Source organism: Equus caballus, chromosome 26 (genome assembly GCF_041296265.1).
Source record: "Equus caballus isolate H_3958 breed thoroughbred chromosome 26, TB-T2T, whole genome shotgun sequence".
Classification (NCBI taxonomy): Eukaryota; Metazoa; Chordata; class Mammalia; order Perissodactyla; family Equidae; genus Equus; species Equus caballus.
This window is the reverse complement of record NC_091709.1, coordinates 36,778,663-36,804,798: the sequence shown is the minus strand read 5'-3', so window position 1 is coordinate 36,804,798 and position 26,136 is coordinate 36,778,663. Positions and strand designations below refer to the sequence as shown.

The following is a 26,136-nucleotide window of genomic DNA, read 5'->3' as shown; positions in this document are numbered from 1 at the left end:
TTTAACAGCCCTGGAAACCCTGTCAGGTAGGTCGTGTTATCACCCTGATTTCACCTGCGAGGACAATGAAGCTCAGAGGGGCCACACAGCTAGTCGACCACCCTATGGCGTGTGTCATACGTCATCAGCTTCAGGGCCACTGTGAACGAGATGGTTTGGAGGGGAAACAAAAAAAAGGAGTCCAGGGCCTTATCCTCAGCAAGCTTAAATCTGATGGTGGAGTCAGGATCAAAATATCTGAAGAAAAGGGAGGAATCTGCATAAGGGGAATAGAGAAGCATTTACGAACTGAGCATCTCAGAATCAGAATTAGCTTAACATGAGGCTCAGGCTACTTTTCTTTTCTGAAACTCCTGACATACTAGGAAAAAAAAAAAAAGGCATGCCAAAACAGGGTGACATAAAGTAGACCTATTTTAAACATTTACATTAAACAACTGAACACTTGGACATGTCAGAAATACAGTGTCAGAGTTAGCCTCAATTGGCGATAACATGAAAAGCCTGAAAAGTGAAGCCTGCTGGGAATGTGAGCTTCCGGCTCTGGGCTGCACACAGACCACAGAGAAGAGCCGACGTGAGCAGTGCCTGTGGTCCAACAATGAGAACGGGGTAAGCACCACTTTGCACCGTTCAGCTGGGAGGATGGAAATCCCCCATCACACAATGACCAGAGGGGTTGGACAGGACGTGTGAGGGTCAGGAAGGGGAGGGGTCCGTACAGAGCAGGCTGACAGAGCAGTTGGTGACCCCGTTTCCCCTGCTTTCAGCCAAAGAGATCCCAGATGTCCTGGGAGAGCCGTTGGATGCCCTCGGCTCTGAGTTTCCATGCCTCTGCCAGCTTAGCACCAGACAGTGGTCTCCATCCAAAAAAAATGTTTTTAGAGAAAACCTTTTCTTGGGAGCCCTAAAGCTTGTGGCTTCAGAATTAATCCAGAAAAAGGTCTTTGCTGTGCTTGGGAAGGGAGCTGCCAGCCTCAACACAGCTCCTAGGAGCAGACATTTGAGGCTCGGATTCAAGCAGAAGTGGTACATGTCATTCTGTTTTCTGATCTTCTTAGGATGAATTTCTCCACCTGCAATCAGAATTACCTGGCTCCCATCAAAACCTGCTGAATCAGAACCTGGGTAGAGGCAGGGAGGGGCCAGAGCTATTGCGGGTGATCGTCAAACACCCCGAGGCCCGAGGTCCATCACTCTAAGCTTTGGGATGGACGTAGGCTGGGGAAGATGCTGTAAGTTGCTGATTCTTGAGTAACCAGGAAGTCGCTTCAAGTGACTGGGAAGGACAAGGCCCATGTGCTGGGGTGGGTGGAGGCTGTGCCATTGTGCTGGCGGCTATTTAGGCAAGACTGGGCCGGGCACCATCCCCTGAGCCTCAGTTAAGAAACAATTCTCATATCATTTGTTGTGTTCTATTTATTCTGGTTACCATTGCTGTGCAGCAAATCAGCCCCAAACCTAGTGGTTTAAACAACAACAATAATTTTATTATCTCTCATGATTTCTGTGGGTCACAAATTCAGGAGAGGTTCAGCTGAGTGGTTTTGTTGGAGTCTCTCCTGTGGCTGTAGTCAGATGGTGGTGGCAGCTGGAGCCTCAGGGATCTGGGGCAGCTCGGGGCTGGCTGCGCATCTCTTTCTCCGTCTCTGTGTGTACTCACATGGGATTGTTTGGGCTTCCTTACAACATGGCTGCCTCATGGGCCCTTTCTCAGCATGGCGGCTCAGGGCGCTGCATAAGTAAGTGTTCCAGGGAACAGGGTGGATGCTCCATCACGTCTTCTGACTGAGACTTGAAAGTCATGCAGTGTCGTGGGGGCCGGCCCGGTGGCACAGTGGTTAAGTTTGCACGTTGCACTTCAGCAGCCTGGGGTTTGGATCCCAGGTGCCAATCTACACGCTGCTTGTCAAGCCATGCTGTGGCAGGCGTCCCACATATAAAGTAGAGGAAGATGGGCACGGATGTTAGCTCAGGGCCAATCTTCTTCAGAAAAAAAAAAGAGAAGGATTGGTGGCAGATGTTAGCTCAGGGCTAATCTTCCTCAAAAAAAAAAAAATCATGCAGTGTCACTTCTGTCACATTCTATTGGTTACAAGTGAGTTACAAGCCTGTCTAGATTCAAAGAGAGTGGGCATGGACACCTGCCTCTCAATGGAGGAACCTTCAAAGTCATAGACTATAAGATCACGTGGGATGGGAGATATTCTTGCAGCAATCTTGGAAATTATATATATGTGTGTGTGGGTGTGTGTGTGTGTATAAAATATATATAATATATTTGATTCAGGGTGTGATTATTAATAATTATATATTATATTATATGTAATACATATTTATAATTATATATTTTATTATAATGTAAATATAAATATAAAATATGCCACACACTGAATCAAAACATTGTTTTAAAAACAGGCATTTCCTCTGCTGATCCTTCTGTCAGTGATGGGGGAAGCCGCCTTTCCTTGGATTGTTCTCAAGGAGTTGGAGCCTTTCAATTTGCAAATAAGGAGCTGGAAAGTCTTTCTTCTTCCAAAAATATGTCAAGTGATTTTTGAGGCCTAAGTCCTAGGTAGCATTTCTTCAGACAGCACTTAAAAAGTTTTGCTTGTTTCTGCATGGATGGGTGCCTAAGAAATACTTCTTCCTAATTTTATTGATACGAAATTGAGGTTCTGAGAAGAGACCCGAGGTCCAGTGTAATAACAGAACTGGGACTAACTAGGATTAAGAATTTCTGGTTTCCACGTGAATACACTTCACACTACTAAAGTGTACGATTAAAAATTGTTAAGGTGGTAAATTTAATGTTATGTGCTTTTTACCACAATAGAAAAAAAAGAATTTCTGGTTTCCACACTGACGCCTCCATCAGGTGCCCTGTGAGTGTGGGGAAGCTGTTCGCAGTTTTCAGGACCCATTTTGCAATATCTGGGAGCTGATGACACTCCAAAACTCTTACAAAACTGAGAGCAGTTTGCTCCTTGCTCAGAGGTCTTCAGTGGCTCCCAGCACTGAGGGGATGAGGTCTCAATCTCTTTGCAGGATGCTCGGGGCCCTCCATGATCCCACATGTTCCCTCAAAATCTGCCTGCGAAGGGAGAGCCCAGCAGGGGCACTGGATACCTTGCTGACCTCCCACCCCTTCGATAAAACGGGGGGAGCAAAAGGGTCAGGTTTCTTGTACGAACCATTCCTCAAAATTAATTCATACTTAATAGAGGCTGACAGGCATTTGGTAAAGATGACAGTTTCTGGAAAAGCCACTGCCCCATTGCTCCCCGCCCCCAACACCCACCCACTCTTCGTTGAAGAGCTCTTGTGGGTTTTAACAAAGGAGAGAGACCCACTTTGAAATTTCCTTTGTTCCATCTGAGGCATGAAGCTGACGGAGAATAGGCTTCGCCGTCTGGACTGACAGAGGAGTGACGGGGGTGGGGGCAACAGGCTGCGGAGGAGGCAGGAGAAGTCTTGGGGAAGTTTCCATATGCTGGGAGTTGGTGAAAGAACTGGAAGCCAACTGCGCTCTTTTGGACAGTGCTTGTTCCGTACAGATCTGATATGTCCCAAGTGGCCCATAAAAATTTTACTACATTTTGTCCACCCGTGGATACTGTGACCTGCCGTGACCCAATCAGAAATCTGTTTTGGCAATGTTTTCAGAGGGGATTGGAACAGCCCCGGGCTTCGGCCGCGTTGACAGTGTTTTCTTTAATCTGGAATGATGGCTTCTGGTGGGACTGGAAGGCAGGTGCTACGGGAAGCCGTGAACTTTGTCACAGAGCAATGACTTCTGTAAAACTCACAGCAGCTCCTTCCAATTCTGTCTGGATGAGCTGGAGTGACTACAAATGTGTCCTATGGGCTGCAAGGAATGATGCGGAGAGAGTCTTATTTCAATCTTGAACCCATGGGAGGGAAGCTTCAACAGGCGGAAATATGAAATGTTTTAGTTGGAAAATATTTTACCCTATTCTTTTATTTTAATAACTCAGATTAAATAAATGAAAATAAATAAAAAATATGGGCTCAATTATTCTAATCTATTACAGTTAATTTATTTGCAGGATGTGTCTCCTAGATTATCATCGAACCCCTCCATGGTTGGTTAAGATGCACACAAGGGACAGAGAGGGTCCAGGTGAAAATGCCTGGCTTCCAAAATGATGACTGGTTTTACTCTGAAGTCCCTAAAAACACTGAGACTTTTCTCGGTGTTTCTAAATGTGGGCTAGCATCAACAAGTTCCTCTGGATTCTTATTCACGTGATTCAACACAGGGATGTCTCCGAGCCAGCATTTGATGGGCTGTTTTTGTGGCTGTTCTGGTACTGTCTCGTCAAGCACTTTAAACTTCACGCTTCTTGTACACTGTCCGTTTCTTGTTAACCTGTCAGACGAGGCCCAGGGATCCCAGCCACATGATCAATACTGTTTCTGGCAAAGCAGTGACACCATCTTGGTGAATTCTGCCTAATTTTAGGTGATTCTACTTGACCTTGGTAGAAATGGAAGCACATAAAAAATTTGGTGATTTTGGTGAAAATATACCAGATGCAGAATCTCGAAGTGGTAGAAGGGCTTTGCAGACATAAGGGTATTTGAAACAATAAGGAAATCGCCGCCGTGGCCACCACCACCATCGCGGGAACCCTGTGAGTTAACGGCCATCTGGAAGTACTGACCCTGCCATGAGCAAGGCTCCTACAACAGCTCTGGCCATGTGAGTGGTGGCTTTTCATTTTTCCTGATTTTCCCGTTTTTTGCAGAGCTACGGCCTTAGCAAGTATGCTCCTCTAAGATCAGCCTCCGGCTTCATTACGTTTACTTCACTGCCACCAGCAAAATAAGACTGGTGACTGAACCAAAATTCACCAAAATCCAAAGCAAAATAGCCACCAGAAAATTTGAGTGCAAAGGTTTAATTTGCTCAGGCTTGTGGCGTTTGGATAGGTGACCAAAATAAACTTCGCTTTCCCCTGGAGCTGTGGCTCCTGCTGAGGTGGAAGTGTGATCCTCGCTGATTGCTTGAGAGACTGGCTCAGGCCCCTCAGCCCGTCTTCCCTTTTCCTCCATCCATGAAGATGAGGACCATACCCCAGAAATGGCAGATGAGGAAAATGGGAGAAGCCATACCAGTACTGGCATGCCGGAATCCAGAGTCTCACATGACAGAGAGAAACTTATATTTCCTGCAAGCCACTTTTTCCAGGCCTTTTACCGGAAACCAAACCTAATTTTAACTTGTAAATTCCTTTTATCCCTTCAAAATTTACCTGCTTGTTTTAATTCCCCCAGACCAGAGCCATTTGTCCTACCTGGTGGTGGTTATCTGATACATTCAACTAATTCAGAGCAGTTAGTGGTTATCTTCTGCTCCCCTTTCAAGTAAGATAGTTATCTTTTTACTGCAGCCTTCAGAAGACTGCATCCCAAACCAGTAGTTTAAAAAAAACTTGCTTTCTAAAGAAATTCTGTCCCCTTCTCATTGTTTCTAAGATTCCTGGTGTGTGTGTATGTGCTGGGCTGGGGGATGAGCTTACATTGTACTGGTTAACGTCTGTCACCTCTGTGCCCATACTGGTCCCCGGCTCTTTCCTCCAACACATTTGAGAGCTTCCTCATTGCTACAGTTTACTGGCTTCTCTCCACTGCTCTCCCCAAGCATGGATGCAGTCTCCTTCTTTCATTTCTCAAGGCATCTCTAACATGATGCTGACGAACTTTTACTGTATAATGGATTTTTTTATTGAAAGTTTGGGAATACCAGAGTGTAATTACAGCACAGACAAATGAAAACTCACAACTGAGTTTCTATCATCACCGTTGCTGGAGTTCCTTACCTATACCCACTTGGCATCAGTTAGGGCGGCTTGAATGCTGTGGACTGGCGTCATCTGAAAGCTCGCTCACTCACATGTTTGCTGTTGGTGCTGGTTGTTGGCTGAGATCTTAGCTGGGCTGTCAGCTGGGACACCTCCATGTGATCTCTCCATGTGGCCTGGGCTTCCTTACAACATGGCGGCTGAGTTTGAAATGCGAGCATCCTGAGAGAGCGAGCCAGGCAGAAGCTGTATTACCTTTTATTACCCAGCCTCAGAAATTATGCAGCGTTGCTTCCACCACATTCTATTTATTGAGGCAGTCCTGCCCAAGTTCAAGGGGAGTAGAAATAGACTCCACCTCTTGACAGAGGGTGGTAAGATTCTGGAAGAGCATGTGGGAATGGAAATATTGTTGTGGTCATTTTGGGGAAACACAGTCTGCCACACCCATCATGGGTAGGCCATCACTTTGCTGGCCATCATTCCTGGGTTCCTGGTATTGTTTCTTCCAGTGGGGTCCCTGTCCACTTCCACTGTTCTCAGGTTATTCCTCTCAATAAACTCCCATTGTTTGCACCAATCCAGAGAAAACTAAAAGCACCCACTTTGTAAATGATTGTGCAGAACCATTGGTTCTCTTTGTCTCACCCTCCCCATTCCCAGCTCTGCCCTTGAACTTCCCTCTCATAACCAAGAAGTTTGTTAAAATATTCCTTAAAACTAAAGACTGGTTCTCTTCTGAAGTAAAATGGGCAGAAATAACAGGCACTTTTAAAAGTAGTATTTTTCTTTTTCCTTCATACATCGCTGACCCTTTTAGACACTAATCTACTTGCAGCTAATGACTTTTGGGAAGTCATGGGAGGGTGGAGGAGGGGTTGAAATAAGGCAGAAAAGACGAGAATCCCTGTTTTACCATTTGTTAACTGTGCTCTTGGGTCGGTTGCTTAGCTGTCTTTGCCTTTTTTCCTTCACCTATAAAAATAATAGTAAAATTCTCCACATTAAAGGTAAGGACTTTAATAGGGCGGCTGTGAGTACTAATGTGATGCTGAGTGAAGAGGGCTTAGCACCAGAGGATATGCTCAAAAATGAAAGCTGCTGATCCTATTAAGGCTGAGGTGGGGGTTGGGAGAAGGGGATAAAAAAGTTTTGTAAGTTGTTAATTTCTAATAAATCCCGAGAGAGACGTTCTTCAAAAGCATACTTGTTAAAACATTTATCAACCAGGGAAAAGTTCTTAGGAGAGAAATGGAAAATTTTTTAGCAGAAAGCTGATTTTCTAATATTTGAGCAAAGCTTAGAAGACGGAGTGGTCAGCAGAAAACAGCCCCTAGTCCCCGGACTCCAGGCAGGTCCCACTATCTTGCTGGAACTCAGTCTCAGCATCTGTGAAATGAAGAGTATGTGGTGCCAACCACGCTCTGGGGTCTCCGCCTTGTTTGTTGTACTATACATGAAAACATTTTATCAGATGTTTGCTCAAGTAGGGGTTATATGTATATATTTCTTGCCTGAAAGTCACTGCAGCGAGAGTAGGCTGGAATTATGTTTGGGGTGAGAAACTTTTCTTGGTGGGCTGGTTTTCTTGATCTTTAGACCAAAGCTTTCATTTATGATAGAGTGGTCTGTCCCTAGCAGTTCCTGAAAGCATGGGAGGTGTCCTTGGTGCTGAATTACAGGCAGGGACCCTGATAATCAACACCAAAGATCAATATCTCTGCATTTGATGAGAGACAGAAAGACACAGAGAGACGGAAAGAGAGGAAGAGGAGAGAGAGCAGAAACCCAACATGTGACACATTTCTGGGTTTCCTGGGCTGTTGTTTGTGTTGTCTTGTGTTTTGGAAGGGGTGGGGAGGGGGGATGTGCTGATCAGAGAAAGTCTGAAAAGAACAGATCCCTAAAAATAAAGCTGTGGTGATGCCCAGGGGGTGGGTGCTGCCCAGAGCTTTTCAGGGCTTCCCTGTGTTGTCATGGGGATTAATTAGTCAATGTTTGTGCCTTATTTTGGAGTCACTATGAGTTAAGCATGTGCGGGTTGCTGAGACTCAAATGCTAAACTATTTTCAAAAGGGAAAGTGTGTGTTAGGGTTTCTGAGCGGCGGGGCCCCCATACATGCAATATGGCACCTTCAGAACACTCTTTTGAATTATATGAATGACATCTTACCAAAATATGTCCTCTATTTTTTGCTTAAAAATTTTAGGCTAAAATTAAATTTGCAAGGTGACATCTCAGAAGAATACATTGGAAACCACGAGAGAATTGGAGTCAATAAGATCTTTAAGAAAGTTCCCTCCCTTCTTTTCTTTATCCTTCCTTCTCTCCTTCCTCATGACCGCTTTTCCTTTCTTACACTGAGTTTACATGAGAAACATAGGCCTTTGCATGGCATTAAGTCTTTACTGGTAGATTAAGCTGCTCAAGTTTATTCCACCATTATTCTGTATCTTTTCTTTTCAAAACAATAGATAAGCCTTATTTATCTTTGTAGTTATCAGAGCAGCTGGAACTGCATTGCATTCATTCATTCAACAAACATTCATTGCCAGTTACTCTGTGCCAGGCCCTGGGCATGGAGTGGTGTCTTGTAGAGCTCTAGTTCAATGCTTCTGTTGGGATCATAGGGGCCCCCACAATGCCAGTGGATCAGTTTTTTTTTTTTTAAAGATTTTATTTTTTCCTTTTTCTCCCCAAAGCCCCCCAGTACATAGTTGTATATTTTTCGTTGTGAGTCCTTCTAGTTCTGGCATGTGGGATGCCACCCCAGCGTGGCTTGATGAGCAGTGCCATGTCCGCACCCAGGATTCGAACCAACGAAACACTGGGCCGCCTGCAGCGGAGCGCGCAAACCCAACCACTCGGCCACGGGGCCAGCCCCGGATCAGTTTTTTTAATATAATTACCTGTCTGGAAATGTAACAGCCTTAGATTCTTTGAGGCACCAGATACATGCATATGTTTTAATTAACTCTGAGTTGATTCTCATGACCATCAACTGTTTCTGGAAACCTATATGTAATATAAACTTTCTTGCCTTTGCTTTTAGTTAAATTTTGCTTTTCAGTATAATCCTTTCCAGGCAAAAAAAACACTTCCTGGTTCCCATCTTGCTCTGAAGAAGTAGATTGTTTCTTGGTTCAGGCTGCTCCCAGGTAACCACTCGTGTACGGTGCATCTTCAGGTAGCCCATTGAAGATGCTGGTGGTCATTGGGAAACTCCTCAGGCCTGAAGGAAGACTTAGGTATTAAAAGTCACACCTACGTTGAGTATTTAAAGTTAATATTACTTATGGGGTCTTGTTTAGAAAACAACATGATATAAAGTGCTTATAAATTGGTTTGTATAAACTCAAATATACCAATCCATATTCCTCTTGAATTCACTGAGAACACTTCGTGGGTCCTTTGCACGTGCTCCATGCCTGATAAATACTATTTGAATATTTGGATTATGGGTGCAATTTGCTCTTTGGATCTTTTCTGTTTTCTGTGGCATGCATGCTAGTCCCAGGGAATCTTGAAGGATCATATGTGGCAAAGTATATGTCTGTAATTGTCATTCATATTTAGGAAACTGCACTGTTATAAATGAATTGCTGTTCAAAACCCCATTTGTTAAATCACCACGTGACATTCACAGCTTATTTGTCAATAAAAGTACCATTGAACCCATTTTTCTACGTATGTCATAAAGCTCCCGGGGAGCAAGGACAGAGTCTTACTCACTTTGGGTCTCCAGCAGCCAGTACCATGTTTGCTTGAAGTACGGGCTGCGTAGTGAAAAGAATGACAGTTTCCCCCTCTTTCCCAAATGTCCCCTCCCAGCTCTCTACCTCCTGTTTTCCTTTGAACTCTTTAAGATTCAGCTCAAATGTGACACCTTCTCCCAGTGACCCTGGGCAGAACTTATCTGCTCTTTCCTCATCCCCATGGTATTTTCAACAGGTATCACTTATCACATTGTATTTTGATGAATTTGTGATAATTTTTCTGGTGTCCCTGTGAATTTCTTTTATTTTATAGAGGTCGCGTTGGTTTATAACGTTGTATAATTTCAGGTGTACATTATAGCATATCAGTTTCTCTATAGACTGCATTGTGCTCACCACCAATAATCTAGTTTTTATCTGTCACCAAACATATGTGCCCCTTTACACCTTTTACCCACCCCCTTGCCCCCTTCCTCTCTAGTAACCACTAATCTCTTCTCTTTGTCCTTGTATTTGTTTATCTTCCACACATGACTGAAGTCACATGGTGTTTGTCTTTCTCTGTCTGGCTTATTTCACTTAAAATGATACCCTCAAAGTCCATTCGTGTTGTTTCAAATGAGAAGATTTTGTCTTTGTTTATGGCTGAGTAGTATTCCATTGTATATATATATACCACATCTTCTTTGTCCAATCATCAGTTGATGGACACTTGGGTTGCTTCCACATCTCGGCTATTGTGAATAATGCTGCAGTGAACACAGGGGTGCGTAAGTCTCTTTGTATTGTTGATTTCCTGTGAACTTGAGGGCAGGGACCCTGATTCACTTATCTGTGTATCTCTAACACCCAGTCCAGTCCCTGAAACCTGGCTGTATGTCTAAAAATTTAATTGAATAAATACATATTTGTTAGAGCTGAAGGACACCCCAGAAAAACTGTAACCTGCGGTGTGCTGGACTCTAGTGCCCCTGGAAGTGATCACTGGGGGTAATACAATTTCTAGGCAAAAACTCAGTCTGAAGTTCAATGTTGGAAAGAGGAGTGTCCAGTATGGGGGATAGAGGGTGAGAGAAGGGTCTTTGGAGGAAGGGAAGTAAGAAGAGGAGGCAAATCCCAGGCATTTCCATTAGGAATAACGGTGAGAAAGGGGAAGAGTTCCAGGACCAGTGATGGGGATGTGTGTCCTCAGCAGGGACAACCATTGACATGTGAGGGATGGACGTCACATTTGGAAACCAGAGAGCGCTTGTCAGTGAAAACCCCCCTTATCTCCCGCTCTGGCTGGATGTGTGGTGACACTGGGAGCCACGAAATGGTGGCCTGGGTCTGCTCTGCTCGTGCTCCCATGGCATGGAGGGCCAGGGGCTCCAGCCTGGCTCGCTGGGGCTGCAGGTGGGCAGTCTATGAGGCAGCCACTGGACACTGGGTTTGCTCTGTGCCCTGGGGACAGATAACTCTGTGTGCTCCATTCACCATGTCATAAAGGGATGCTGAGACATGGCTTCTGTGGGAGTCACATCCCTCAGGGTCAGTGAGAGACAAGAGGCGGCAAATGTGATGGACTTAAAAGACAAAACCTAAACCCATCCTGAGGACCTTTAAGAAATGGCAGCTGACTGCTGGCTTCAAATCTGTCACTCTTTCTCCCAGCCTCCAACTTCCAGCACAATAGGTCAATTTTACTAACAAGGCTAAGAGCCACCATTTAAAGTCGGTTCTTCAATGTGAACAACCACAGGGACATTTAAAGCAGGAAGTCGGTGGCGAAATAGAGCGGGGTGCTGGTGGTATCCTGGCCTGATCTCGGAACACTCCACGTTGTCCTCCTGGTTAGTCATTTACTCCTCTTTGTTCTGTTGGGTCAAACTTTAAAAAGGGAAATACCCCTTCTGGTCATTTGGGGGTGTGTGGAGACAGAAAGGGGTGGAGGAAAGAATATATTGAAAGACAAGATTGCGGAAACAGATGAAGTCCAGTGATGGCTAGCGGCTCTGTCTTGCTGCCGTCCGGCAGAAGGCCGGGAGGAGGGGAGCATAAACAGAGGCATCTGGTCCCCCAGCATGGAGCGGCGGGTCCGTGAACTGTGGCAGATGCAGCCTCAGCTGTGATTGGGCACGAGGCATCGGTGTCCAAGCCCGGGTCACGAGCAGGGCCCGTTTTAACTGTGACAGTGCAGTGTCAAACTGCCATTCTTTTTTTCTCGGGTGGTTTTTTTTCCTCTGAAATCTGCCAGCTCTCGGAAGCAGCATAGACTAGGCCCCTCGGGTTCACAGGCTGGAGGAAGCAAGCAGGGAAAAGCAGTGAGTGACATCCAGAGAGGGACGCTGGAGGGGGAGCCAGAAAACCAGGAGAGAGCACGGAAAGATGTGAAAACGGGCTGTTTGGGTTTTGTGTCACGGGCAGAATTAAGTACAGACAAGGCACAGGTGTGTGATTAGCAGATTATGCCGAAGGACGTTTCAGGGCTTTGCTTGTGAGGTGTAAACGTGAGCTCTGGGAAGACGTCAAGAAAGTGCTCTTTATCAAAACTTGGGAGGAAAACCAGTAGTATCAAGTTTCTTAAAAATCCCTTTGATACATTCGCAGAGGAAACTAAAAGAATAGGTATATTTGAGTTAGAGATGCTGTGTTCTGGCAAAATGTAACTTTGCTCGCCCAGCTCTGTGGGGTCTTTAGTTAATATAACTGCCCTCAGCCCGATGTTTGCCTGTGGGGAAGCTAAGGAGAATGGCTGCTTTTCTGAAGGCGATGTTCCTGCTGCTAACTATTCTGAAACCTCTTCTGAAAGTGATTTGAAATACCCTGGCTTTCTCCATTTCAGGTTTTGCTCAGTTTCTCTCTCTCTCTAGGAAGGAGGAAATTATTTCTAGCACTTGGTTTATTAAAAAACCACACCACCAGCTCGGGTTTTTACTTTCTGTTTATTTCCGAAAGCCTGGAGATGGGGAGTGAGGAGATAATGCCGTGGTCTGGCCCGGAGGAATATTTTATCAATTGGCAGAGACTGTGGTGGTTAAAGCCACATGGCTTGATAACCTTTCCTTCTGTACTCCAGGCTTTTGTGTTTAGCTTTTCCTATTCTCCTTCCTTTTTTCTTAGTGCTCTGTCCCTCGTAGGGTTCATTCCAGGCTTTCCTCATTTCCTTTCCCGTCCCTCATCCAGCAGAGATGGACTAGTAAGGCAGACAGGACTTAGAAATCTCTAGGCAAAAAATACTTCCAGTTCCAGGTGGAGAGACCTGATAAATCCCCTGGTGATGGGGCGTCCCAAGAGCCTGGGACCTCAGAATCCCAGGGAGATGTGTTGGATTGTGCTTATAGTTAAAAGATGCAGTCTATACAGAAGTTGAAATATAATAATGTATGCCCGAAATTTTACACAATGTTAAAAACCCATGTGACCTTAATAAAATAATTAAAATCATAAACAAACAAACAAAAAACTCAATCATAGTACTTGCCATCATCTGATTTCTATGAAGCTTCCAGATGTGGATTCCTGGGCCCCTACATCCTGTAATTTCCTGTAATGATAGAACTTTGCTCCTTTCCCTTCTTCCGCACTTTCTCTCTCTTTATGGACGTAGAGTGCTCAATCCTACGTCTTAGATTTTGTTTCTGTTTCTCACTAGATCTGTATTCCATACCTACGCCATGGTCCCTCTTGACTCTTCAGCTTGATGGTGTATTTCCCCATCTCTCTTTTTATTTACACATCGCCCGTGTGTTGGACTTTCTCCCTCTGTGTCATGCTGTATTTCTTCCTATTCCTCCCTCCTCCATTCCTAGGGAACCGATCAGCTTTTGGTACTCACCCAAGCACTTTTTCTACTCCAACTCTTTTGAAACGGTGCTCTGACACCCTAAACATTTGCTTAGGTCTTTGCGTGGGAGAAATCAAACAAATGCGCTGCCTCAAAGTGTGCACAGATGAACAGCCTGTTTCTAAATGACGTGCAATCTGCGTGTCAGAGCGATTTGTTTTCAAATGAGCTTGTCCCTGTCCAGAGGAAGGCTTTTATTCACCCCAAGTGAAGTCTCCCTGAGAAGGCCCTCTCCACATTTGTAAAGTGGCATGGAGAGTACAATAAACAGCAAACTTTCACACTGTCCTTGGCGCAGGGGGCCTTTCTTCTCCAAACATCTGGCCCCTGGATACATTGTTACGGTGCTCCTGGACCAGCGCGGAGGCTGTGCGCACTGCTCCAGGTCTGTTCTCAAGTTGTTGCGGGGACCCTGCCGTATGATGACAATTAGGAGCTGTTAGTGTGCAGATGAGGCCCGCGAGTGGCAGGTGGTGGGAACGGGGCTCAATTAACTAACAGGCACCAAATCCCTTCCTAATGAGGCTGGGCCACCCAGATGAGCCAGGAGGCATGTGTCAGCGACAGCAACAGAGGATTTGAACTGGAGGAGGGGAGAGGCTGGTCAACAGGTACCTGGCTTGGCCGCAGAAACAGCCTTTTTGGTTTCGTGGCTCAGAAAGACCAAGTGGCCTAGGCCAGCCTGGGGCAGTGTCGGGGGCCAAAGGCAGGAGTTGTGGGCTTGGCGCATGGTGGACTCAGTTTTGCACATTTCATCTCTCTGGGTGGCCCCCTCGGGTCAGTTCGCCTCCTTATTGTGTATAAATGAAGTTAGACCATCTCCCAGGATAAACGACACAGGAGATAAGGCCGGCCAGTGGGTAAGGTAATGACTATCAGCAACGTAATAAAGAGCCACAGTCTTGAATAGAATTTGAATTCCAAATCAGACACCATAATAATGCTGCAAGTGCCACATTGGGTTCTGTAGTTAAGGGCTGGTTGCTATTTCCATTGCAAATCTTCCGGGGGGCCTCTGTGTGGATTCATCATCTGAATTGGTATGGTATTGAAACTTGTGTGGCTCACTGTGAGCTTTTAAGAATTAAAAAAAAAAGAAAAGAAAAAGAACAACTTTTAAGAACCCCCAGAGTGTTAGCGGGGCGGCATCATTCAAAGAATTCTGTGCTGGGTTGCTCCAATTCCTTGTCTTCAACAGCTTGCCAGAAAGTTTTGAGACTTGCAGGAGCGAGATCCATTGCCCTGGAGTGTGGCTCTCCCCAGTTTTTCAAGAAGTTGAAGCAAATTAGGACCTCTCCCTAGCCGTGTGTTTGGCTTATGCTGCGGTGTGGAGAAGGGTGCCCTAATATATGCATTTTCCCGGGGCCACAGCTTGCGCCCTGGGGACCCTCAAGAGGGGCCTTTGTGCTGTGCACAGTTCTCTAAGCATAAAGCCATATTCCTGCGTGTGCATTAGAGCTGTGTTTTAAACTGGTTGTTCGCAATTCTTCCCTACCCCCTTGATTCTTTTCTTGCAGCACAGAATAGTGTTGAAAATGATCCGACACCTTAAAAATAAGGCACAGGTCTGGAATTGGGGATGTGGCTGCCTCTTTGTCCACATGTGTGAGGGCGTTTGGATTACACTGTGAACCATATGTGCCAGGCTGCAGAGCTCGGAGACAATGGGGTAAACCAAGAACCCACCAGGGACCCCCACACGTTTCTCTCCTACTGTCGTTTCTGATCCAAATGGTGTTTAATTGAACGTTTCTGTCCTTTCCCTAATTTTGTTGTTATAACAACATATGTTTAAAAAGAGGATTCTCCTTTTGAAAGGGGGAGTTTGCCAACCTTTGTACCTCCAATCGATTTTATCTTTACGTGTTTGTAGCTCTGTGGCTTGGACAACTGAAGACTCTCTATTTAAATTCTGCGGCATAAGTGTTGCCATTCCTTGTCTTGAGCATCACGTCTCCAAATCTTTTAGGGACAATCCAGAAACACCAGTGACTCTGTTGAGTTTAAGACTAGAAGATGGTACAAATTTCATTTTCTTTTTCCTTCCTTTCTCTCTTCCTCCGACCCTCCCTTCATTCCTTCTTTTCTTTCTTCCTCTCTGTCATTCTCTCTTTTTTTGGGCAAGACACAGCTCCTAAGCCACTTTAGGTCACATATGTCTTTATTCTTCCAGAAGCTCTATAGGGAATAAAATCCCTCTTTCTCAGAGATATCCAATGTCTTCCAAACCAACACAAGAAGTCTCCCTCAGTGATGCTTCAACTCCTCTCAGGCCCTGATGCATCTGTCATGGCATCCCACCTCACATCATCCCTCTGAGAAGGGCAGGGGACAGTCCTGTGTGTACCCACTTCACGGAGGAGGAAAGCAAGGCTCAGACAAGCGCAGCAATTTGCTTAAAGCTTCATGGCCCGGTTTGTGGACAGGACCAGTGGTGTGGCTTGTGGGTTTCCCTGTATATTGTTAGTCAACTTTCCATGCACGGATGCATATAATTAGAATGATACATTTTAGCCCTAGAGGTTAACTAAAAAAATGCCTGGTCCTGAAATAAGACAAAGATTTCCTTTATTTTAGAGACGCTCTGAGGACTAGAAAAGTTACCTGCTCAAGAGTCCATTGCACGTGGAGTGCGTGAATGGCCCCAAACTCTTACATCATTATGCCCACATTCCCAGGTTCCTAGTAGAGCCAAGGGGAATTTCTAGCCAAATGCCCAATCTATCCTCAGTTTTGCCTTCCCCTCTACATCCTAGGTTCTATGTTAGCTCCCTTCTCTTGCCCTCTGAACTCTAACTTGACCAGCCTCAAACTCAACAAAGACTCCCAAGCAAAAATTTCTTTCCAGCCATGGGTGCGGTCAAGGTTTAACCATTGGCTATCCAGGGGTAGGGGTGGAGACAGCCATAATTTTTAGCATTTACCAATTTCCGTGATGTAAATACTCCCACCATGGCTCTTTCTGAGCCTCCAACAGAATGTTACTAAACACAGAGTTGGGAAGAGATGCTCACCATGGGCACCAGTGCAAGCTGGGCTCCACATACCAGCACTTCTAGTCCCCAAAGCCACCAGAACTCCAAGGCTGCTGGATGAGCCTCCAACAGAATGTTACTAAACACAGAGTTGGGAAGAGATGCTCACCATGGGCACCAGTGCAAGCTGGGCTCCACATACCAGCACTTCTAGTCCCCAAAGCCACCAGAACTCCAAGGCTGCTGGAGCCGAGGAGCTGAAATGCCTCTGTAATTGGAAAATCTCCCAGCCCCACACACCTATAGTCTCAACGCCCCCCACCATCCAATTCTATTTCCCTACAGCCTCACCATCCCCCGTCCATCATCCCCTCCAGTACTTCTAGCTGGGGTCTCGGTCCTTTCAAAGGGTCCAGTGAGGACAGCTGCCCTTGGGGAGGGGCGGTGGAGGGAGGGGTCCTCTACTTCCCTCTCACCATGTGGTGACTGATGGGTCTGCCTGTCAGGTCTGGCTCTTTCGGCCTAACTGCAGAGGTGCCTGGATCTCCCTCCAAATCCTTCTGTAAGGTGCATCTTCGTTCACTGGGATGACATTGGGACGGGGTAGCATGTGAAGCTGACACTGCTTATATTTTGTACTTAACTATACTGGCTCATTGGGTTTACAGCCAGGCCCATGCCCAGGACACCTCCTCAGGGAAGCCTTCTGTGACTTCCCCCGTGTGGAGTTCTTTGTTGTCACTGTCACAGACCTGTGTTCTTCTCCATCAGAGCCCTTAGCTCATTCTTTAATGAGACTATCTAATTGTCTCTCTCCTGCACTGGGCTCTGAAAGGGAAGAGTCTGTGTCCATCTGGGCTCACTGCGGTGTCAGCAGACCCTGTACAGTGGCTGGCACATGGGATCAACAAATATTTGTGTGAGAATAAACCACACATGAACCAGATGAATGACAGAACTGGGGTGCTCCTGCTCTTGGGGAACCATTGTTCTCATCCCTGGCTGGCTGCACGTGAGAATCATCAGGGGTGCTCTCAAAAAATACTATGCTGGGGAGTTTCCAGTTCTGGCAGTTTTGAAACTCCCCAGACGAGATTCGCACATGCAGCCAGGGGTGAGAACCTCTGCCCTTGAGGAAGGGGTCTGAGGAGTCTTGGAGAGAGTGGTTTTCAAACGCGGCTACATCTTGCGACCCAGATGCCAAGACTGCCCCCTGGAACAGAGTCTTTGATGTGAGACCCACACATTAGTATTTTAAAAGCTTCTCTAACTGATTCCAATGTGTAGACAAAGTTGAGAACCACTGCAAAATGTCCTACCTCTCTTAAGCTTTCCTCCACTCTCTCATCATGGTAGATTACTTAGAAATCTACTGTTTAGAAATATTTACCCCTCCCCAACCTCCGTGGTCACCCCGTGCCTCCATAGCCATGTAGGTATGGCTATGGAACTTGGATGGCCTTGTCACTTTGGTGGATGGGACGTTAGTGGACCCGAAGCAATCAAAGGCTTTCAAAAGCTTTTGCAGGACTGGGCCTGCTCCCTTGTGCTTTTGCACATGCCGTGAAAAGAACATGTCTGGCCTCCTTGGTTCAAGGAGGATGAGAGACACGTGGAGCAGAGTCGCCCCCTCAGAGCCCCAGGCCCTCAGTGAGTCACAGGGTCACCCCAGCTGCTGCGGTCTGAACTCGGCTGCCCAGGCGAGCCCAGCCCAGATCAGCCAAACCCCAGCCCACTCACAGACACGCAGGCGCGGGAGTGATCATAAATGATGGTTCTTTTAAGCCACTGTGCTTTGGTTCGTTACATAGCGACGGCAAACTGATACATCCACTTTTCCACAATGGTGTAAATATTCACCGGGACCTCTTTAGCAGGCAGTTCACCTTTGCAAAGTTTTTATGGTGTTAGTTTCTTCACTGCTTTTCCAAGAGAAGAAAGATGACATGGAATTTCAACTAGTTTAAAAAGTTGCACTACACATGCGTTCCGTAAGTCATATGGGTCAATCTCCTTCAGTTCAGTCTGCAGGTTGGGCAACTGTGTGACCCTGGCAAAGAGGATTAGAGGACTACAGGATGGACGTTATCCATTGTTGTTATCACACCCGTGCTTCACACAATCATAGTTTTACAGTGTCATCAATGTGGCCCTGATGTGTTTAGAGAATAGAGCTCCCTTCGTACCAGCATCAATCACTCACATATTTGCATTTTATCTCCTTTCCCAAACTAAAGGGCATGGTTTGACAGGATGTTCATTAATCTTGTTGGAGTACATTTATTTGGAAATTGTCAACAAATAAAATATCTTAAATGTCTTATTAATTCAGAAAACATCAACAATTCCTTGTCTCCAAATATGAGTAGAATGAAATAAAGGCTCTGAATCACATACAGATCTTTTCCCCTTCACCTCCCTGGTGACCTTGATGTCCAGAGTCTTTGGCACCTGCGTTGGGAGCCCCAGGCTGAGGGGAGGTGTTCTGATGTCTGATTGGAGCTTGGGTTGGGTCTTTGCAATGCCATTTGGGTTGAAGTCATGTCCCCTGGACTGACTGGGGACCCATATCTCAGCTCCCAAATGTGTTCTGGGGTGGGGTGCCATGAACTCCCTGAGGATGAAGGCAAAGCGTGTGCATGAGTGTGTACTCACACACACGTGGGCACCATTCTGGGGGGAAGGTTCATAGTTTCATTAGATTCTCAAAGAGATCAGTGACGTCCTAGCAGGTTAAGAACCAGCACCCTGATGGAAAGTCCAGTGCAAAGGAGAATCTTACCCTCCAAGCAATCATCCTTTGACTTCTATAATTCCAGGGCTCTGAAGACGAGACGTAGTAACAGCAATGGCATTTACTGTGCTCCAGGCATTCTCAGTGCCGTATGTGTTTTACCGTTTTGCACAGAGACCCCATGAGGTTTAGAAACCAGGACTGTCTGACTTGAAGCTCAATCTCTTCACCATTATGCGTTGAGCTCCTGCAGAAGAGCCTCAGAACACACAGTGCTGGCCCCAAAGGGTCACACAACCAAGTGAAACACGGCAACAGCTTGCAACCTAAATACCCATCCCCCTTATTCAATTGTACTCCTCCAGATAAAAACGGGAAGGAACTTGCCAGAAGGACCCCATGGTTCCAAGGTTTTCTGTTTGGAGGACATGAGTGCTGGGTCTATTTGTGAACCTGGAATTTGGGAGGAATATCTCTCGTTGTGGCACTCAGATGCTATGCGGCACAAGATCCTGCTCCATAGGGAAACGTCCAGCAGCCACCTCCTCTCCCGGGTGTGCCGTCTGAGCTGTGCTGTCTGCACTGGCAGGATGTGAGTCTCAGGGGATGGCCTGCCCGGGCCCACCCCGGTTCCTGCCTCTGTGGTCACGGCCTCTCATGCTCCCTTTCCAGCACCTCCAGGGTTTCCTCCCCTCCACTCTTGATGTCCCATCCTGATTTCTCCCCTGGCGTGGATTCAGCTTCCCCTTGCTCTTTCGAGTCGAGATCTTCACGCAGAACCCAGGCCCCCTGCCAAGCCAACACCCTGCCCTTGCACTTCTGGAGGATTCTGTCTCCTGTTCTTCTTTGGTGCTTCTCCCACTGCAGCAGGCAGTCCTTTCGAAGTCTTTTGGAAAGAAGTAGGTAGTATAAATAAATTCAACAAACAAGGAAAAATAGTCCCCGGCAGGACTCCAAGACTCTGAGCTCTGGGCTGTCGTGTAGGCCTCTGTGGCCACCTTTGTTCTTGCTCTGGGTTTCCTTGGGCCTGTGTAACCTCCAAATTCCAGAGGTGGTTTCAAATTTGCCCCACTTCTGGCAGGTAGAAAACATCCCTCAAAAGGTGTGGGATATGGAACACTTTCTGACAACGCTTCTCAAGCTATGCCCTCAGGAAACCAAAATGCATTCATTTAGTCAATCAACCATCATTAATTGAGTACCTACTATGTGCCAGCCACCATGACAGGCATGAGGAGTAAAGAGGAGACTAAGAGGTAATTCACGCCTTCAAAGACTCCCCTTCTGGTTGGGGAAATAACTCTCTCCCTGGCGCCGACTCTCCCACTGAACGCAGTGAAGAGCATGCGTGTTAGCAACACACAGAACTCGCCTCGTCGCTTGCTTCTGACATTTGTTGAGTTAACTTGAATAAGTCACCTCACGTCTCTGAGCCCAACTTTCTCATCTGGGAGGTGAGAACTTGCCTCAGAGACAAGTGGGTCTCTGAGTGCAACGCTCCTGTCACAGTGCAGGACACATAGTGGGTGACTGATGATGAGGGCTGCCCCGTGAGCATCTCCTCCCCACCAGCGTCTGTTTTCACAGCTTCAGGAGCTCGGTGCTTCCCAGACCTCACCTTCCTCCTCCCTTCCATCTTCTCTCAATGCAGCCATGAGGGGGTTTGAGTGGAATCTCAAATGTCTTCCTACGGCATTCTTTCTCTTTCAAATGGGTTTGGTGTCTGGCAATCCAATCCCATTTCAAGGGCTCCTGGGACACAAAGTGCCCCCTTCTCTTGGAAGGTGTGCAGGCAAAGGCCTTGTCCTTTGTCTGTTCTCTGGCCTGGAGTGCCGGCCCAATGCTGGGGAGCCACTACTCAACCCCTCTGCAGAGTATCCACACACATAGTGGCAGAGGGAGGGTGACCTGCAAAGCGAATGCTCTCCACACCTCTGACCCACCAGAAGGGCCGTTTCTCTGGAACTTTCAGAGTCCACTCAGGACTTGAGTCCTCAAGGCGCTCTTCCCAATGAGAATGACCAACACTCAAGCCATTCTTTTGGGTCATCTCAGCAGTTCTGCCTCCACCCCTAAGATGAAAAAAAACAACTACTACCTATTGTAGCAACTCCCTCTGGGTTACAGCTGCATGTTTTCAGGGCCCATTGCAATCCTGCTTCTACTCCCTCCCTCCTCATCCTCTTCCTTCCTTCCAGGACACTCTCCAAGTTTTCCTTGTTGCTTTTAGGCGGTGGATCCCCAAACTTACAAGAGCATTCCCAGGCCAGGTTGAAGGCTGAGAGAAAGACAGTTAATTACAGAACTCAAATGCCAGGTGCCTCTGCTGTCACACGGAGAGCCATGTCAGAGGCTGAGAGCCTGCGGGGTGAGTGTGGTTCTGGGGGTGCTTTGGGAGCATTTGGGTGGGAAGCCCAGCACCTTGTCTGTAGTTTGGTTCTCCCTCCCACTGCTTTCTTCTGGGGGTGCACATTTTCCCAGCAGTGAGGGGCACGCCCTGTATCTGCCAACGTCTGCATGGATAGTGGGGGCTTCCATGCTTGTTCTCATTAAGAAAGAGTTAGGGCTGGCCCCATGGCTGAGTGGTTAAGGTTCTGTGCGCTCCACTTCAGTGGCCCAGGATTAGCAGGTTCGGATCCTGAGTGCGGACCTACTCCACTCATCAGCCATGCTGTGGCAGCATCCCACATACAAAGTAGAGGAAGATTAGCAGAGATGTTAGCTCAGGGCTAATCTTCCTCAAACAAGAAAACAGGAGGATTGGCAACTGATATCAGCTCAGGGCGAATCTTACACACACACACACGCACACACACACACACAAGAAACTGTTGTACTCATTTACACAAACTTAGGGGACGGGACAGTGCATTGATAAACAGTGCAAATAGTATCTAGGACCAAGTAGAGGGGAACCGAGGATTATCTGGGCAAAGGAAGATGCCCAGGTTTCCCGTCCTCCCAAGTCAGGGCACATCCCTCAGAGCTCAGAGCACAGAGGTCCCACCGATGTCAGAGCCAGATGTCTGGCTCATGTGTAAAAGGTGTTTTGTTGTTGTCCCTGAGAAACCCAAGTGTGCATCCAGTCACAATTTCTGTGTGAATGCCCCAGACTGGCCGGCCTGCGACAGGGCAGGCGAGGGCATCATAATCCTTTTCCTCACCGTTAAATGTGGCAGCTACAGAGCCGGGCACTTCCCCTTTTCTGTGTGGTCTGATCAAGCTTCTGGACCACTCCTCAGAGTAATGTTTTTAAATGCAAAAAATAAAATACTCAGGGTGACAGAGGAAACCAGTTATATTGAAATAACAGTGATGAAGATATTTTTAAAGAACAGATCTGTGATATATGTGTTTCTTTAAAACACACGTTAAATAACAAGACCCAGTGGTGAGTCATGTATGTACGTAATTTCAAAATAGTGATGTGTAAACAGTATTGCAAGACATTTCCAACGACCATAACATGACTTGAACGTATCAGCAATTTTGATTGGTGACAAATACTATTATGGTCTGTCCCCTCTATTTGTAATCAAATTCAAAATTTCAGTTAGAGGTTAGTGAAAATGAAGGTGTAATTTCTCCCCACCGAAGTTCACAGAGCTCAGTTTAAGCATGTCTGCTGCAGCCCTAGGAGGCCTGTTATAGGTTGAACTGTGTCCCCCCAAATTGGCGTTCATTGAATTTCTAACCCCTAGTAGCTCAGAATGTGAGCTTATCTGGAAACAGGGTCATTATAGATGCAATTAGTTAAGATGAGGTCATACTGGAGTAGAACGGCTCCTGGATCCAAAATTACTAGTGTGCTTGTAAAAAAGGGGAAGTTTGGACACAGAGACACATGGGGAGATGGAGTCAGAGGTCAGGGTGATGCTTCTACAAGCTATGGAACATCAAAGATTGCTGGCAGACCCCCAGAAGCTGAGAGAGAGGCACAGCACAGATCCTTGCTCACAGCTCTCAGAAGGAACCCACCCTGTGGACGTCTTGATCTCAGACATCTAGCTTCTAGAATTGTGAGACAATACAAAATTATTGTTTAAGCCACTCACTTTATTGATTATGGCAGTTCTAGCAGGCTCACACCTGGGTTTAGGGTGCAGGGGACCAAGAGTCCAGCTCTGCAGTCCCAAAAGCTGGGTTCAAATCTCATCCCCACCACTCGCCGGCTGTAGGAGTCTGGGAAAGTATCACCTGATCCTTGGGTCTCAGTTTCCCCGTTACAGAATGGAGACAGCAATAATGCCTACCTCACAGGGTTGCTGGGAGGCTGGAATGTGTGGCAAAGAGCTTTGCAAGCAGTAAAAGAACTCTATGTATGCTCCTGGCTCTAAATCACCAAGGAGAGCCTTCTTAAGTTTTGAGAAAGACTACAAATTGAGTCAATCCTTTCAAATACATTGCCCCCCAATTTTCTGCCAAACTGGTTTGGGTTTATCACCGCTGTCTTCTTTCCTTCCACCATAAACCTCTCGTTGGGGGTACACAATGGATTCCTAGGAAGATCCTAGTCATCGCAATTTTTAAACAACATCTGTGCGGGAGTTGTAAAATTCTTGGCACCAAAACAGAGACATTGTGCTTAATTGCTAGGCTCAGGCATGATTTTGACAGTTACAATACCTGGTTCAACATTGCCGCTAGCCAAAAGTCACCCGTTGAACATGTTTTCTTAAACAGTGACTGATAAGTTGTTATCTTCCAGCTTCTCCCGCTAATTAGACATCATGAGTCAAAGTTAATTTGGTGGAAAACATTTCTCAACTTAATGACATTTATGGGTAATTAGGCACGTGTGGAAGGGAACCCACATTTACATTTCAGCCTATTTCCAGGGCTTAACAAGAATCTCTTCTTTCCCGGTTGGAGATTTCTCATTCTCTGAGGAATATGTTCGATACAGACACCACGGGCCTCCTTGTTATGCTAGAAACCGGTGATTGTTTGCACGAAACAAGCTACCACACAGTAATGAGGTGCAGACGGAGATAAAATTAGGCTCAGTGAAGGCTCTTGTGTTGTTTGCACCCTGGGCTCGTGGCAAGAAGTCCTGAGCATCGTATGCAGTGAAAACCGCAGTTGCAGACTTGCATCACTGATAAATGTGTGCCAAACACATATTTCTCAGCCCGTTGTCAGAAATGGCTTCTATTTTCAGTGTTCACTTGTTTGAAAAACAGTTAACCATGTGAAAAATAGCATTCCTAAATTTCAAGATTATGTCTTTGCTGTTGGTTTTTGTTTTTGGGGTTTTTTTGGCCAGCAAAGTATTCTCAATGGGTCATTTTGTCATGATGAATTGATGCATCCCCTTGCCTCCACCCGTCACTTGGAAATCCGGTTTGAGCTGTAGCCTAGAAGCAAAGGCATAGGCTCTTGGGCACTTCAGTCCCGGCTCAGCTCCTGGACAGCATCGTGCCCACCTGCCCCTGTCTTAGCCAGCATCCGCTCTCACCTGACTTCTGCTTCGCTCCAGGAAACACTTTAGTTAAACTCACATGGGCATGCTAGTCTTTTTCCTTTGGAAGAAGAGAGTTGTGTTTGCATGTACGTACACACATCACAGCCAGATAATAAATGGCGGTAATTCCTCCTCCTGCCCCACTGGCAGGATGGTTTATGGGTATAAAGAACTAAGATTAAGTGGAGTGCCCCATTCCAGTAATTTCAAAGCAATTCAATGGGCTAAGGTATGAGTTGGGACTTCTTACAATTAACCAAATCCCCAAGCTCGGAGCCAAGGGTCTCTCATAGGATGCCAGGAATTCACCGTTCTGGAAAACCTGGGCTATGAGATACCCCTGGTGCCCCCAAATTTGCAAAAATTCTCATATTCCACTTAAATATTTAAAACATTTTATTTTGTTTAATGTGCAACACACATATATGTTATGTATACAAAAATTTTTTTAAAGCATTTTCTGGGTGGTTGAAGGGTGGACTAAAACTTTACATAACAACTAACAAAGATAACTTTGGTGGATGCTTACTCTGTACTTTAAGTATTATGAAATGATGTTTCCTAAGATAACGCAAAACAAAATGAAACTTTCTAAAAATATTGTAAGAATATTTTAACATATAAATATTGTTAAAACATATAAGTATATACTTAAGCTATAAATAATACATAAATATTAAAATAAGAAGAATGCACAAAATAAAATAATGATCAGGTTAAAGCTCCTAAAATCAGCAGGACAAATAGCACTCTCTTTTAATCAAACTTTCTAAGAGACAAATATGATTTTCTGATGAGCTGCACTGCAATGGAGATGACAGTTCAGTTAGACCCAAATGTCCCAAAGAACCAGCACAGGGATGAGATCCCCCCCATCTCGGAGAAAAGTCCACCCAGAAACCAGGGGGCAGGTCTTGGTGGGCAGCTGAAGAATGAATATTGTGCGTCCGAGGAGCGGTGAATTGCCGGCGGCCTCCATGCGCCCATTGGAGTAACCACGTGGGGCTGCTGGAAAAGTGACTTTTCCATGGAGAATGTCCTCGTGGGCTGTCTCATCTAGACTGCCAGGTGCTTGGTTACACCCTTGCTGGCTTTGTGGTTACGAATCCCGTTTCTTTCCTCATCTGGAGAATGAAGATAATGATCACCCCTCCATAGTATCGTTATTATAGAGATTAAATGAGCTTGTACATGTCAACTGCTTCCAACAGTGCCCATGATGGTGGCAGTAGTTATAACAGTAATAGAGATTGCTGACCCCTACAGCCGTGCTAAACGTGAGCTCTTACTCGTAGCGTGCCGATACCAGTTGGGCTAAGAATGCCAAAAGGGGAAATTGGAAGACCCGATTTGAGTCCTCGCTGCCCTCTCAATGTTCCCCTAAAGCCACATGGCTGCCTTGAGCTTCAGTCTCCTCTCTGTAAAAGGAGCCATGATACCTGCCTTACAAAGCTGTTGGAAGAATCAACAAGACCATGGGTACTGTAGGCTGTGACATGCCGACCGTGGACATCATCGGAGCAGGTGGTCAAGAGAGAAGAGCAGCTCTGACGTGGGCTTTTTCTTTGGACTTAGGAGCTGTCTGCAGCCTC

At 46.2% G+C, this 26,136-nt stretch overlaps 1 long non-coding RNA gene across 1 annotated transcript in view; it reads left to right on the top strand.

Annotated features, from left to right (window-relative positions):
- Positions 1-11,078: 11,078 nt before the first annotated feature.
- Positions 11,079-26,136, top strand: part of LOC111770769 (uncharacterized) — a 32,004-nt gene continuing 16,946 nt past the window's right edge. Inside the window, exon 1 of the long non-coding RNA XR_011432755.1 lies at positions 11,079-11,377. This is a non-coding gene — a long non-coding RNA (uncharacterized lncRNA). The remainder of the gene's footprint in view (positions 11,378-26,136) is intronic.